Below are 17463 nucleotides of genomic sequence, written 5' to 3'. Positions count from 1 at the left end.
TTAATGACCTTTTGATTTCTTCATGAATGGTGTTCTTGATGTCATCTTACAGTTACTCTGGTTTTTGGTCATTGGTGTTCAATTCATCAAATTTATTCTTTAGATGCTCTCTAAATTCAGGAGAGTTGTAATCAAGGTCATATTTGAATATTGTGGACTTGTTTTAATTGTCTTCAGCTTCAACTTGAACTTGCACATGAACAGTGGGTGGTCTATTCCACAATTAACTCCAGCAACTATTTTGACTGAAGATATTGAGCTTCTCCATTGTCTCTTTCCTCAGATGTGGTCAGTCTGATTCCTGTGTACTTCATCTGGCAAAGTAAAAGTGTAGAGCCTCCATTTATGTTTTTGAAAAAAGGTATTTGTAATTAATAAGTCGTTGGTCTTGCAAAATTCTATTATGTGATCTCCAATGTAATTTCTACCACTAATACCATATTTTTCAACTACTGGCGATTCTTTTTTTTTAACTTTTGCATTTCAATCACCAGGAATAATCATCACATTTTTATTGCATGTTTGTTCAATTTCAAACTGGAGAAGTTGGTAAAAATCTTAAGTTTCCTTGTCTTTGGCTTTGGTGGTTGGTGCATAAATTTGAATACCCACCAGCCACTCATTGGAAGGAAGGTTGGGCAATCTACTTCCATAGTGATACTGTCTCGGAAATCCAAGGAGGGGTTGCTATGAGTCAGGTCCAACTCGATAGCACATAACAACAACAACAGTATTAACTTGTCTTCCTTCTAGGCATATGGATATTATCCTATCACGGACAGCATTGTAATTCAGGATAGTTCTTGAATCTTTCTTTGTGATGATAAATGTCACGGTGCTCTTCTTAAATGTGTCATTCCTGGCATAGTAGATCATATGATTGTCTCATTCAAATGGCCCAAAACCAATCCATTTCAGCTCACTAATGCCTAGGATATCTATCTTTTTGTGTTCCATTTCATTTTACACAACTTTCCAATTTTCCTAGATTCATACTTCAAACATTTATGTTCTGATTATTAATAGAGATATTTTGCAGCTCTTTCTTTTCATTTTGCGTCATGCCACATCAGCAAATGAAGGTCCCAGCCAATTTGACAGATACAATTAACTTTCAAACACAATATTTAGTGAAAAATACAGACACAGAAGAGTACTTGCTGATTCTATTTATGCAATTTCAAAAAGAGACAAAACCCCTCTTATAATTATAAGTAAGTATTTTCATTACTTTAGGGGGCCAGTGACCTAGAAAAAATATAGAAGGACTCCTGGAAATCTGATAATATTTATTTATCTGTGTGTATTTTTACAAAGGTATGTTTATTTCATGAAAATAAACTCATCTACACATAGATTTTGTGAACATTTCTGAATAAAGTTCATACTTCCGTAAGATACTGTATGACAGACTAAATTCTAACTCACTTCCTTTATTGAAGGCTGTTGTCTGCACTTGAAGAGGTAACTCTAATTTTATCATTGACATCAGTTCAGACTCCTTTAAAATTTTTAAGGTACTTCTTTAATGCTTACTGACTTTTAAACAAACTTAATCATGCAGAAAAAGAAATGTTTTTCTTTGTGTCCAGGAACAGATGAGGAAAGAGTGTGATCTTTACTAGGTTCTTGATGCAAGTCCTTTGTCAGAAATTTCCTGTACAAGAAGATGCCAGAAACATGTGTTCCTAAGATTTGTATTAGCTTCTTGTATCTTGGGAAAAGATGTCTTGTGAGATCCTTATGGCTACTGTGAAACCTCCTCACCTCCTAAGAGGAGATACTTATGAATCCCTGTAACTGTAAACTAATCCTAACAAAAGTCCTGGTTGAAATGTCCCACCTCTCCAAAGAAAATATTGTAAACTAAATTCCTGACTTAACTCTGTGAAAATATGTTTGTAGCTGCTTTATCTGAGACTGCTAGGTTTCAATTCTGTGATCCACAAAGCTCCTGGTTTAAATTGCATCAGATTTTAATCTCTGCAATTTTAAACAAAGTTTAATATTTTCTTCATTAACATTTAATGAGTGTCAGAAGTGAGGTCCAAATACATCTTATCTCCTTCAACTCCAGAGAACTGTGGACCTAGAAGCACTAGCATCATCATGAGATATTGTGCTCAATCTATCTTCCTGGGCTCTGCATAAGCCCTCATGAATGGACCTTCCGCTCTCCTTGTGCTTTCTATCTCTTTTCTTTCAGTTTGCTAATTTTGATTGATGTTATTAAATATTTCTTGTTCTCAGTGTGGAGAACTATTTAATTCAAACTACTATTTGGTCCAGCTGCCTAGGTTTATTATTATTTCTCTAGATATGAATCGGCTCTTTTCATGTACCTTTGTCTTCAGAGGAAATATTAAAGAAAAACACACGTGTTTGCTCTCTTACTGGAAGTGGGAGGTGCCCACTCTAAAGATCTAATGGGAACACCCGTAGGTACACAGACTGCCTACATGCACAAACAGTATAGACCTATTATTTGTCTGTTTTTATATCATTGGCATGTTTTTGCCAAAGTACCCTAGAGGACTAATGGCTCCTAGGCGGCCCTTTGTTGTTGTTATGTGTCATCGAGTTGGACTCAACTCATAGCGACCCCTCCTTGGGTTTCCGAAGCAGTATCACTACGGAACTAGATTGCTCAACCTTCCTTCTGAGGAGCGGCTGGTGGGTTTGAACTGCTAGCCTTCTGGTTAGCAGTCAAGTGCCTTAGGCACTACGCTACCAGAGCTCCCACATCTAAATTAACTTTTTCAGCAGTAAATTGGCACAGAGGGGCTCATGTATAAAATGGCAGCAATGAAATTCCTTTTTTGATTGGTACCAAGAGTTGACTAATGGACAGCAGGACAGTAAAATTGCAACTGTATATAATACAATGTCAAGATATACTAAATTACATTAGGAATTGAAATGTTGGATGCCTGGTATTTCTCTTGGAAGCCCATCATTTTTCCTTCTGCCCTCTTACTGACCATCCTTTCTCTTTACCCTGCATTATCTGTATATTCCTCAAAATATTCAAAAGATGCAGGCAATATGCCTTCTGGTTTCCTTTTTGTTAACCTGTGGGACCTCTCTCTGTGCACCCTGCTAAGATAAGCAAACAATATCACTCTGAGATGTCATTTAAAATTTAGTTACCCTGAAGTAAAACATGAACCTCCTGTTGTTACTTTTACTTCTTGGTCAAAAGTGGAAATTCATGTTATAGCTAAAGAATTTCCCAATCCTCAAGAATACCCACACAAATGTACCAAAGAATTTAAATTTTTGACTGAAACATAGCAACCTGGTCCATCTGACTTATACTACTAGCTAATACACATGTTAGTTGGACCAGGAGTTGCCCAAGCCTGGGGCAAGGAAGCTGGTTGAAAACAATCTGTTAAGTGCCTGGCCTTGGGTCCAAATATGTGAGGCAGAATTCAGTTACCCAGCTAAGGCCGTATCAAAAATGGTTTTAGATGCAATCTCTAAAGTGCCCCATCCCCCAGAAAATAGATTGTACTAAGGTACAAAGTTGCAAATAAGAGAATGAGAACATTTACAATGTTAAAGAATGTATAACAAGAGATTTTACTGGACATTTTGGCCTTGATCTTATAGATAAAGTGTTGATATAGGCTTTAACTCTTTATTTGTAAATGGTTCTCACCTTGCATTGACTGAATGTTTCAAGAGGCACTGATTGGGAGGCTATTCCCATCCTTGAAATTACCAAACTTACTTTTAAATTACTCCAAACTTTCAAACAAAAGTAGCAGGAAAACAGAATAAATATATGACCTCACAACTACAACAAAGCAATCTTATGGCCTTACAACTCCAACGATTCCAAATGCAGCCCAAGAGAGCTTTGCTCTCCTGCATCCAATCCATTAACTCTCGTGGCCATGATTCTGTTGTATGTTTCTTTATTATAAGAAGCCAAGAGATTTTAAAATTGGAATTTTGAAACTGAAAAACAAGCTCAACCTGTTTCCAGCTGCCTGAGGTCAGAAACACTCAGCATGACTAAACTCTGAGGAATATATTTGGATTTTCCATTGCTGGCTTTAAATGCACACGGCAAAACCAACTTTCAAATAAATAGAGACTCTTTTAAATTTTTAATAGATTCTGGTGCTATTCTTTCTGCTTTGAAACTGACAAGTTTACAGAAACCTCTGCCCTAGAATAGTAAAACTACTAAGATAGTGGGGGTCATTATTAATAAATAAACTTTAATTGACTAATATTTAATTTTATCTCATTCAATCAGTACATTTTTGAGAGTCACTGAGGAGCAAAAATGCATCCACTTTTATTTATTCTCAATACACCTGCGAACTTATTAGGACAAGACTTGTTGTCTAAATAGAAATGTCATCTTCAGTTTATAGGGAATGGAAAATTTGTACTAAATCTTCCAGAACCTTCTCCATCTCACCCAGAAGACACATTTGCTATTTACAGGCTTTAAACCTAGAGGAGGTAAGCACCCTGGTGTCATATGTTCCTAATAATTTCTTTTAACTCTCTGATTCTTTATGGCCTCTTTTGTAGTTAAGATTCTGTGTCAACTTGGCTGAGCTGTAGTTTTGAGTGGCTTACCAGCTGTATGTAGTTATTCCCTATAAAGTGATTTCAGATGGTGTAATGAACTTCATGGTAGAATCAGCTGTGCGAAGCTAATTAGCTGTCTTCTGGTGTGTCCTGCTTCCAACATGTACAGAAAAGTTTCTGGGTTTTTTTTTTTTTTGGCTTATTTTGGATCCTGCATTTGACCAAATTTTCACCAAAAATTTCTGGACTTGAACCAGTGGACTGTGGTGTTGCCTGCTGATCACCAGATTATGTCATTTTATGTGCTGATTTATGTTTGTTAGCTTCAGCTTCAAGCAGTTACATGAATTTGGAGCCTCCACTTTGCTTCAATGGGCCTAGAATAAGAGGCATAGCTAAAGCTCAAGGTCAAGGGGACTTAACTCCATCCCTAGAGATGGAACTTAGAACATGGACTTCTAGACTGATCTTTCCCCTAGAGCTGGCAGTCTGAACAAGGAGTACTAGCCTACTAAAGAGTAAAAAAATAAATTTGTTTGTAAAATACATCAACTTGTGATATTTCTGTTACAGCAGCCCTAGATAACGAAGATTGCCTCTTTATCCACTAATGTTGCAGGAGTATTATCTGTTGAACTTATTAAAATTTAGCTAGATAATGCTAAGCCTATACCCCAAATTTCTCAGTATTCTTTGAGACTAGAGGCCAAGAAGGTAATATACACATTATTCAGCATTTTCTTACTAAAATATTAATAATTCCCTGTACTGGACCTCGCAGCACCCCTGTTTTCTCAGTTAAGAAACTGAATAAGCAGTACTGAAAGTTTATTTAAGACCTACATGCCATAAATCACATTACAATTCTTAGATTTCCTTTTGTTCCTAATTGTCACCTGTTACTATTCACTGGACCTCCACAGACACCTCATTTTACTGTTACTGGTTTAAGCTATGCTGTTTTTTAGCATTCCAGTACATCCTGATAGTCAATTTATTTGCCTTCATTTTAAGGCAGAAAAAATGACTAATATACCTAGATTTTGTAGTGTTTAAGCCATTTGACTGGTTACCAAAAGTTTGGTGGCTCAAACCCACCAGCCACTCCATGGGAGAAAGGTGAGGCAGTTTGCTTCTGTAAAGATTTACATCCTTAGGAACCCAACAGAATTCACTGTGAGTCAAAATCAACTTGACAGTACGAGTTTAATTTTGGTTTAATCATGCCCTAAAGTTTTAACAAGTCACTCACCTATTTTTTCCCAGATTTTGTATGCTGCAATTTACACACCACTCCATCTTGCTATAGTATGTAGATGAATTACTGATTTGCTCCCCCTGTCGTGAAGCCTGTTTAGAAGACAGGATTTTTAAGGCCTTCAAAGAAAAGGTTCAATTGGCTCATTCTTTTATCAAATATTTAGATCATGTAATTTTAGTTGATGTGGTTTCTATTAAGGAGTTCTGCTGGCATAGGGCATAGGGAACTTGGCTGCTAAACAAAAGGTTGGCAGTTCAAATCCACCAGCCACTCCACAGGAGGAAGATGAGGCAATCTATCTTTGTAATGATTTATAGCCTTGGATACCCAATGGGGTTCTTTATGAATTAAAATTGACTTGATGGTAGTGGGTGGATGGTCTCTATTAATCTCAAACAGACAGAGACAATTTTGACCTTCCCTTTGTGAAATATTAAGAAGCAATTGAGAGTTTGTGAATGACTACCCAACTGCCACATGTGGCTTCCCAAGGAATCTTTACTAGCCCAACCAATTTACTGCTATTTAAAATCTTCTGAAGGGGATTCATTTCCATTTTCAGAAGTCCAAACTGCTATTTCAAAAGTAAAGGCCTCTTTGACCTACAATCAGCTTTAGGGTTTCCCAACTATAACCTGAATTATTCACTCTTTGTTCATGAAATCACAAGCCATATTTTAGGGGTTTTACTCAAAAACATGATGGATAAAATAGACCTCTAGTGTAATAGAGAATCCAACAGGATTCAGTGGTTAAGGGATACCTTCATCTCTCAGGGATGCCGCTGCCACTGTAAAATTAGTAGAATTGTTGATAATGTTTTAGGAGATTTTTAGATGTCTATGTCTTCCATACAGTCCCTGTAATTCTCAATTCTACTTTAAAACAATTTTTTTTCCCATTAATAGGGTGCCCTCCTTTGAGTTCCTCCTTTAGCCAGTGGCATATTTGTTAACCACATTGAATTCTGCCATATTATTGCCCTTACCTGAGAGGGATGATTTTCCCCAACATGAATTTCTGATTAACTTACTGTCATTGAGTTGGATCCACCTCATAGCGACCCCTCCTTGGGTTTCTGAGGCAGTATCACTAGGAAGTAGATTGTCCAACCCTCCTTCTGAACAGTGCTGGTGGGTTTGAACCACCTGCCTTCTGGTTAGCAACCAAATGTCTTAGTCATTATGCCACCAGAACTCCTGGATAGTGAGTTAGTTATGAATTTCTGTATTTGAACGACTACCTTTTGTCTCTTAAGGCTGATTAATAAGTAATTGTGATTAACCCAGATATGGTTGTATTTGTTGAGGATTTTTTTTTTTTTTTAAAGACCTGACACTTCTAGTTCTCATTACCAGTGAGGATACACTATGACCACTTCCACCAGTGTTCTCAAGAGTGGAGATCTCCCTAAAGTTATTTAGGCTCAAAAAACTGAATTGTTTGAATTTGTAATGGTCTTCATTCTGACTTTGGGTTACTCTGCAAATATTTTTATAGACTTGAAAAATTTCTTCAAGGTTGCTCATGATTTTTGAAAGATTTGAAAACAAAGAGGGTCCTTACATCATCTGGAACCCAGATTAAAAATTGTCAATTTGTGGTCAACCTTCTGGAGGCTTTATTGCTCTTCTCTGCAATTGCTGTTTTTAAAGCACTGGGACATTAACCAAAAGTTTGGCTAAGGCACTTGACTGCTAACCAGAAGGCTGGCGGTTCAAACCCACCAGCCCCTCCTCGGAAGGAAGATGAGGCAATCTACTTCCATAGTGATGCTCCCTCGGAAACCCAAGGAGGGGTTGCTATGAGTCGAGTCCGACTCGACGGCATATAACGACAACAACAACATACCCAAAACAGAAGAAATTAAAGATCATGATTTAGTGGGTGTAGCAGCCAAATGAGTTGCTTCCCAAATTCCCCAAGCCTCTGTACTTATTAAGGAACTTTGGTGGTGTAATGATTAAGGCATTTGCTATTAACCAAAATGTCAGTGGTTTGAAACCACTAGCCACTCCAACAGAAGAAAGATGCGAAGATCTGCTTCTGTAAAGATTTACACCATTGAAAACTCAATGGGGTGGCTGTGCCTCAGAATCAACTTGATGGCAGTGAATTTGGTTTTTGAGTTCTGTACTTGTTAGAGTACTTTTCATGTAAAATATTGACATTCAAGATTGTCATGACAAAGGAGGAAATGAAGGACATCATGCAGCTATATAAGTGAATAAACAGAAAAATCCTGCTATAAAAGAGATTTTAAGTCATGATGTAGACATTCCACCTATTCCCTGCCAATTATTAGTAGAACATTTTCATGTATCCTGTCTACTTTCAAAACAAGTTTCAGGTCCAGAAAAAGAACAACAGCTTTGGGCAATGGCAGAATGTAAAATTAGTTGAGAGTCACCTTTGGGAAGAACCAAATGATTTATCTATCCTCTCAAACTCCTTACATTTGCCAATGGCCTGAGCCTTACATATCAATATCCATTTAGGAAAAGATAAAATTAGTGGAAATTTGCAGAAGCATTAGTGGGGAAACTTTTCTGAAACCTTTGAGCATTTAGTTTCCTAGAATAGCCTATGTGCCTGGTTTAATGCAGGAAAACATGTTAAAGTATTGCCGGAAAAACATCTTCTACCATCTGTACTATGCTGAAATGCCAAATTGATTTTATAAAGTTACCACCTTCAAAGGGATGCAAATATATTTCATAAATGATTTGCAGATTTTCTTATAGGATGAAAACTTTCTTTTGCTTCAATGCTACCAATGTCTTTGTGGATAAAAATCTCTTGAAAACCTAATTACTACTTGAGGATCCATGATTATTTGTAGAGATCAAGAACTCATTTTATTGCACAGGCCATTCAGGAAGCTTGAAAACTTTTCTCCATTTTCCAGAGGTTGCATTTTCCATATCATCCACAATCCTCTAATGTAGTTGAAAGAAATACTAGCATCATTGAAATTTAATTGGCTAAACTTTTTGAGTCTTGTACCAAGTTTTCCCAGGGATTTTTTTTTTTTTTTCTTTTCATCTCAGGACTATAACTTTTTGGTCTCAACAAACTCACTTTGTATGAAACTGTTACTTGGGATGCCTGTGTGACTTAATTATTGTGCTTATATTCACCTCAAAACAGCCCATTGTGTATTCCTCACAGTATCATTCTCAAATTCACACTGTATTTGATGAACAACACCCTGAGCTTCTTTTTTTTTTTGTTTCTTTTTTCTTTTTAATTGTGATTTGGGTTAAAGTTTACAGAGCAAATTCATTTTCCATACAGAAGCTCACATATACTTTCTCTCATGACATTTAGTGCAACTTCCCACAATGCAACAGCTCCTCTCCCACTTCCTCCCCATAGTTACCTCTTCTCTGTGTCCTTCCCTCCCCTGCACTCCTGCCCACTAGCTGGCTCCCTGTGCATACACAGCCCTTCTATTTTCCCATGACTGCTCTTTTTAAAGACTGTTTCTACCTAATATAAATATAAATGTTCAGCTCATATGCCTATCTTTTGTTTGGCTGGAAGCCACAGGAGTGGGTTAAATTCCAGACCTAATGGGCAGCTAGAGGCCATATTTTCAGTGGTTCCATCAGGCTCTATCAGACCAGCAAAACTGGGCCCTTTTTTTTTTTTTTTTAATGATTTTGAGTTTTGTTTCATATTGTTCTCCCACTCTGTCCAGGATCTCCAACATAGATCCTCTTCTGAGTGGTTGACAATGGGAGCTGGGCACCATATAGTTCTTCTGGTCTCTTACTCATATTGGCTGAGGATCACATGGTGTACCAGCCCCTTGGACTAATCATTTCTATGCATCTTTGCTTTTTTTCAATATTCTTTGCTCTGTACAAGGGAGGAGAGGCCCATTGTTGCACCTAGATTGGCACTTGCAAGCTTTTAAGATCCCAGTCCCTACTTGTCAAAGTAGGATGTGGAACAATACTTTTGTATAGTATGTTATGTCAGTTGAGCTTGATGTCCCCCGTGACTAATGTCTGGAGCCCACAGGTCCCACAACTTGCTCCCTCTGGGTAGCTGGTAGTGGCCAAAAAGTGACTACAATCTTGCCCCTTGTCAGCTATACTATATACCTGGGGATTCTTACACAACATACAAATACACTTGTAGGAACATTGTCTGCCAACCCTCTCCGTGGTCTTGGGCACATTCCCCTTGCATATACAAACCTAATAACCTGTCTACCCATCTATCCTCTGTATATCCATGTGTGCCTTCACTGACAACACAATACTGTATGTGCAAAAGGGTCCATCTTTGTTGTCTGTACCTCCCATGCACCTCTCTATGTCTTCCTCTTCCTCAGTGCCACCATGTTGATCACTCACATTTGGTATATTGCCCTTCTCTTCCCCCAAATCAATATTTCTCTTCACCTATCTAACAGTGTTCCCTCCCCTCCCCTCACAACCCTGGTAACCAACAAAGAAAATGTCCTTCCCTATATAAACAAAAAACACACCACATAAACACACAGCAGCATTCACCGCCCCCCCAAAAAAAAAGAGCAGAGAAAAAAAGTATAATATCTGGAGAGATGGCAACAAGAGAAAGAAATGTAGTGTGGGGAATAATGAAGAACAGATAGTCAAAATGCAAAAAAGAAAAACAAAGAATGGGGTTAACCATGAGAAAGAAAATAAAGGGAACCAGGAAAAGGTAAGAGAGAAAAAGCTGAGAACTAGAACCTGGAAACAAAAGTTGAAAGAATAATAAAAAAAAGGAGAAAACAAAATAATAATAATAATAATAATAATAATTTTAAAAACAATCAAATCAACAAAAAAAAAAAAAAGGAAAAAATATCTGGGCTGGGAGAGTCAGGGCACTCAGACTCAGTCCAAGCACACAGATTGGGTGGATTTCCTGCTGGCCCAAAAGGTAGGTGGGATAGCCACACCTCTGTTCACCAAGAAGGTATGGGGTCCAAGAGTAGCAAGGGGAATATCACACTTTTCTGTACATTTTGGACACAAATGGCTGGATTTTTCATTTATTTTCATTGACTTTTAGGTTAATTCTTAGGTCCTAGAACCACTTGGCCATATCCAAGCTGTCCAAGCCTTCAGGATTGCTGACAGACCACAGCTTCGTATGTCTCCTTTTTTGATATTTTCATACAGGTTCTTCTATGAGTTGGAGTTTAGTCCACTTCTGTATCTTTCCTTTCAAAACTCAGGGCTCCAGGATTATCTTCTGTGTCTCTGTTAATTGGTTCCTCTTTCCTTTGTTGAAGATGATCTGTGTAGTTTGTCTGACTATTCTGCCATCTTACCAGAACTTGAACCTGAGCTTTTAAATAAGCTTAGCATCCTCCTGGGTGATTAAGCACATTGGTAATGGCACCTATTGAAAGATCCTTTAAAGTCTTACTGGAAAGGACTTTATTTCGTCTTCCTTACCAATACTTTTTGTTGTTGTTAATACATGTTATTGAAATTAAATTTATTCACAGTGAAATACACAAAAGTTAAGTGAGATGGGTTAATGCTTTTTTTTTTTTTTTTCAGTGTTCCCTCACTTCCCCTTCCACCCCTGGAAACCAACAAATTTTCCTTTCATATATAAATCTTTCCTTCACTTTTTACAATAATAAGTTAATGCTATATTTGTCCTTCTGTGATTGACTTATTTCACTCAGCATAATGTCCTCCAATCCCATCCAAATTATGCATTGTTTTCCAGATTCTACATTATTCTTTAGTGTTGCATGATATCTCATTGTGTGTAGGTACCATAGTTTGGTTATCCATTCTTCTGTTGATGGGCACCTAGGTTGTTTCCATCTTTTTGCTATTGTAAATATTGCTGTGACAAAAATGAGTGTGCATATATTTGCTCTTGTCCAGGCTTTCACTTCTTTAGGATATATATCTAGTAATGGAATTACTGGATCAAACGGTATTTTTAATTGCCACTTTTTAAGTAACCGGCATAATGCTTTCCACAGTGGTTTTATCATTTGAGAGTCCTACCAGCAGTGTGTGAGAGTTCCAATCACTCCACATTCTCACCAGTATTTGTTATTTTCTGTGTTGTTGAACTTTGCCATTAGTGCTGGGGTGAGATTGTATCTCATTGTTGTTTTGATTTGCATCTCTTTGATGGCTAATGATTGTGAGCATTTCTTCATGTATTTGCTGGGAATCTGAATATCCCTTTTGGTGAAGTTTTTATTCATGTCTTCTGCCCATTTTTTAATTAGGTTGTTAATCATTTTGTTGTTGAGGTATTGGAGTTTTCTATAAATTTTTGACATATGTTCTTTGTCAGATATGTTGTGGCCAAATGTTTTTTCCCAATCTGTAGGTTCTCCTTTTACTCTTGGAGAATTTTTCTGCAGAACATAAAAGTTTAATTTTTAGAAGGATGCAATCATCTGGTTTCTCTTCTGCTGTTTGTGCATTTTGGGTTATGCTTTACAGTCTATGCATGCTATAAATTACGACCTCTAAATTTGCCCCTATTTTTAACTTGAGGAAATTTATAGTTTTAGGTTTCACATTTAAGTCTTTGATCCACCTGTATATGGTATGAAGTACAGATCTTGTTTTATTTTTCTGTAAATAGATATCCAGTTTGGCCAGCACCATTTGTTAAAGAGACCACTTCTTCCCCATTTAATGGATTTGGGCCCTTTGCCAAAAATCAGCTGACCATAGTTTGATGGATTTATGCTTCTTAATTCTATTCCACTGGCCTGTGTCTGTCATTGTACCAGACTGTTTTGACTACTATGACCATATAGTAGGTTTTGAGATCTGGGAGTGTGAGACCTCTTACTTTATTCTCCTTCAATAGTGCTTTGCTCATCTGAGGTCTCTTCCCTTTCCATGAAAAATTAGTATTTTTTTTTTCCATATTCCTAAAGAATGTTCATGGGATCTGCATTGGGATTGCATTGAATGCACAGACTACTTTAGGTAGTATTGACATTTTCACAATATTCAATGTTCCTATCCATGAGCCTGGTATGTTCTTCCATTCATGTAGATCTTGGAGTAGTAATTTGTAGTTTTATTTGTATGGGTCTTTTGTGTCCCTGGTGAGATTTATTCCCAAGTATTTAATTTTCTTGATAGCTATTTTAAATCTTACCAATCCTTTCAGTACCAAAGTAGTAGGAATAAATTCCTATGTTCACCTTTCACAGCTTAAAAATGGTTGTTAAGAACTATTTATGCTTTGAATGTGTGAGCCTACCATTGACCTGGAAGCCATACTTCATCATCCTGCTGACCAGAAGCAGATGACCTCATGGGTAGAGAGCTCATACCAAAATCCCTAAAGCAAGACTTCATCCACTGTGGCAAAATCCTTGGATTTTGTTTTTCGATAATTGTATCATTTACTATTCTGGATACTATTGATCTTGTCCCTTTCATTAACATCTTATTCTTTTCTTGTACTCCCAACCTCTTGCTTTTAATACTAGCTTTTAAGGTTACTTCATGCTATGCACAGATTATTGTTGTATCTCTTTGTTTTTAATATTGTAACAGTTATTTTGTTTTTTATTTTGTTCATTTTCATATCTTCCCTTTTGCCAATACTAGAAGCATTTTATTTTGTCATAACTTTAATTTATATGCTTTTTGCCCTCATATACTACTTGTGGGTAGTCTCTCTACCTTATGACGTTCTCCCTAAAATATCATTTCCTCATGCTCATAATCCCCGTTAAAACCCTTTTGTTAGATTAACACAGTATGTAGCTTGTGAAGCCAATCTCATTGAATGTTGGATTTGCTATTCCTTACAAAAATTGTGCATGAGAATTCAAATCCATTGGCAACGCCAATACTAGATTACAATCTTATGTCCCCTGGCACTATTGCATCTAATTCCACTGTTAAAAGAGCCATTCATGTTAGACTATGCCATCCAACTGATTTTCCAATTATCTTTCAGTATCCTGTTTTTCTCTCTCTTACATTTGGACACTCTCTAATGTTACCTTTGGCTAAGGATATACTATTTTTTTGCCAATAACCAATATTACATGATCTTAGTGGACTTTTGCAGTACTAACAGTCAAAACACACAAGTTTTCTCCTATATTAAGGAAGAATCAGAATTAGGATTCTTGTCCACCTCTAATGACTACTCTGTTGAAAAATGTCTGGAGGAAGCAAACCAGACTATCCATTTTTCCAATATTCAAACAGGAACAGAAACAGTCTGTACACTCTATGGATACATATTTTAAGTAACAGTTTAGCCTATTGTTCTGGTTACCTAGTGCTACTCTGACAAGAATATACCACAAATGGGATGGCCTTAACACAGGAGTTTATTCTTACAATTTGGAGGCTCTAAGTCCAAGTTCAAAGTGCCAGGATCTACAGGCTGGATGAAAGCCCCTCAGCCTTGGGCTTCAGCTCTGCCTCCAGCTCCTGGCCCACTGAAGCTAGAGGCTTTTCTTCACTCAGATAGCTGCTGGCTGCTGAGACTGCCAAACCCAAGGCTGACAATATACCAAACCACACAGCATGTCATTAATTCAAGTCCATTGTAAATCCCAAGGTTAGCAGAGCATGGCAGGCTGTTGAACAATGACATGGTTACATGAAGGGTCCAAGAGTGCCATAAGCTAGAGACCATTCCCAAAGCTGCTTCTTATATATGGAAAGCAGACCACATACCAAAAGCAGCTACTCGACTGCTGGGGTGAGATGATATTGTTGGGATGAGATAATATATCATTGTTGTTTTGACATTCATCTTTCTAATGGGTAATGATTGTGAGCAATTCCTCATAAGTTTGTGGGCCATCAGCATATCATCTTTAGTGAAGTGTCTGTTCATGTCCCTGCCCCATATTTGAATTGGGTTTTTTGTCTTTTAGGGTTTGAGGTATTGAAGTGTTCTGTAGATTTTGGAGATGTTGAAGTTTTCTATAGATTTTGGATATTAAATCCTTTAACAGATATGTCATAGGCAAATATTTTCTCCCAATCTGTATGTTCCCTTTTTACACTTTTGATGAAGTCTTTCAATGTGCATAATAATTTAATTATTAAAAGATCTCAGTCATCGAGCTTCTCTTCCATCTCCTGTGCATCTGGGGTTATGCTTGATCTTCACAGCTATTAAGCAATTCTAGCTCTGGTAGCATAGTGCCTAAGGCACTTGACTGCTAATCAGGAGGCTGGTGGTTCAAACCCACCAGCCACTCCTCAGAAGGAAGGTTGGGCAATCCTACTTCCGTAGTGGTAACTGCCTCGGAAACCCAAGGAGGGGTCGCTAGGAGTCGGGGGCCGACTCTATGGCAAATAACAACAACAACAAGCAAAAGCCCCACTTGAGAGGTCCTGCATTTCCAGTCAAAATAGGGTAAACTAAAGTTTCTAATTTACCCTGTAAAAAATGTATTTGCAGCTGTTCTGGTTTGGACTGCTTGGTTTTACTTCTGTTTTCCACATAACTCCCAGTTTAAATCTCATTGACCTTTAATAAACCTCTTTATTTTCACTTTTAATAAAGTATGAGTTTTTCTTCTTTAACTATATACGTACCATGTGGATATCCATTTGAGGATGTCCATATATTGCGATGAACAAGAATGTGCAAATTCTTGTCCTGGCTCTCACTTCTTTAGGATATATACCTAGAAACAGAATGCCTGGGTCAAATGGTATTTCTAATTCTAATTATTTTAAGGAATTGCCATACTGCTTTCCACAGTGATTGTGTTGTTTGACAGTCTCACTAGAAGTGTATGAGAGTCCCAGTCTCTCTGCATCCTCACCAGCATTTGTTATTTTCTGTCTTGTTGAACTTTGCTACTGGTGCTGGTGCAAGATGGTATCTCATTGTTGTTCTGATTTGTATCTCTTTAATAGCTAATGATTGTGAATATTTCTTCATGTTTGTTGGTCACCTGAGTATCCTATTTGGTGAAGTGTCTATTCATGTCTTCTGCCCACTTTTTATTTGAAGTATTTGTTTTGTTGAGGTGTTGGAGTTATCCATACATTTTAAAGATTAGTCCCTTGTCAGATATCACATTGCCATTTTTTTTTTTTTCCCCCCAATCTGTAGGTTCTCTGTTTATTTTTTTGGAGATTTCTTTGGAAGCACATAAAAATTTAATTTTTAGAAGGCCCCATACATCTAGTTTATTTTCTGCTGTTTGTGCATTTTGGGTTATGCTTGATAGTCTATTTATGTCATATATTAGAGCTCTTAAATTTGCCCCTAGTTTTTTCTTGAGGAACTTTATAGTTTTAGGTTTCAAACTTAGGTATTTGATAAATCTGGAGTTAGTTTTTGTGTATGGTGGGAGGTAGGGATCTTGTTTCATTTTTCTGCAAATGGATCTCCAGTTCTCCCAGCAGTATTTATTAAACAATCATTCTCTTCCCCCATTTAATCAATTTCAGCCCTTTGTCAAATATTAGCTGACCATAGGTCAATAGATCTATTTCTGGGTTCTCAATTCTATTCCCTTGATCTATGTGTCTGTCATTGTACCAATTACAGACAATTGTCACTACTGTGGCTATATAGTAGTTTTGAGATCCAGGAGTGCAAGACCTCCTACTTTGTTCTTCTTCAATCATGCTTTGCTTATCCAAGGTCTCTTTTCTTTCCATATAAAATTAGTGATTGGTTTTTCCACATTCTTAAAGAATGTCAGTAGGGTCTGGATTGGGATTGCATTGAATGCATAGATTATTTTGGGGAGAATTGACATTTTTGTAATGCTCAATCTTCCTATCCATGAGCATGGTATGTTCTTCCATTTATGTGGATCTCTTCTGGTTTCTTAAGTAGTCTTTTGTAGTTTTTCATGTACAGGTGATTTGTGTCCCGGGTAAGAATTATTCCCAAGTACTTTAATTTTTTTGGATTATTATTATTTTAACTGATTCTCTTTGGTTTTCTATGTATAGGATGATATTATCAACAAATAGGAATAGTTAGACTTCTTCCTTACTAATTTGCATGCCCTTGATTTCCTTTTCTTGCCATATTGCCCTGGTTAGGATTTCCAGTACAATGTTGAGTAGAAGTGGTGATAGAGGTCATCCTTGCCTGGTTCCTGTTCATAAGTGGAATGCTTTCAATCTCTTTCAATTGAGAATAATGTTGGTGGTTGGTTTTTCAAATATCTCCTTTATTATGTTGAGGAATGTCCCTTCTATTCTTATTTTGCTGAGAGTTTTTGTCAGGAATCAATGTTGGATTTTATCAAATCTCTTTTCTGCATCAATTGATATGATCATGTGGTTCTTTCCCTCTGTGTTATTTCTGTGATGACATTCATAATTTTTCTAATGTTGAACCATCCTTGCATACCTGGTATGAACCCCACTTGGTTATATTGGATTATTGTTTGGATATGTTGTTGGAGATTTTAAATTTATTAAGGTTTGCTTTATGGCCAAACATATGGTCTATCATGGAGAATGTTCCATGTGCACTGGAAAAGTATGTATATGGTATTATTGTTGGGTGAAGTGCTCTGTAGATGTCTATCAGGTCAAGTTTGTGTATTGTTTAGTTCTTTTTTGTCTTTGTTGAGTTTCTCTCCAGATGTTTTATCTTTCATTGAAAATGATATATTAAAGTCTCTTACTATGACTGTGGAGTCATTTTTTTGT

This window comes from Orycteropus afer, unplaced genomic scaffold (assembly GCF_000298275.1).
Source record: "Orycteropus afer afer isolate SDZICR_OR568_19922 unplaced genomic scaffold, OryAfe1.0 scaffold00439, whole genome shotgun sequence".
NCBI classification, from domain to species: domain Eukaryota; kingdom Metazoa; phylum Chordata; class Mammalia; order Tubulidentata; family Orycteropodidae; genus Orycteropus; species Orycteropus afer.
The sequence above is the reverse complement of the archived record's forward strand: the minus strand, read 5'-3'. Positions refer to the sequence as shown.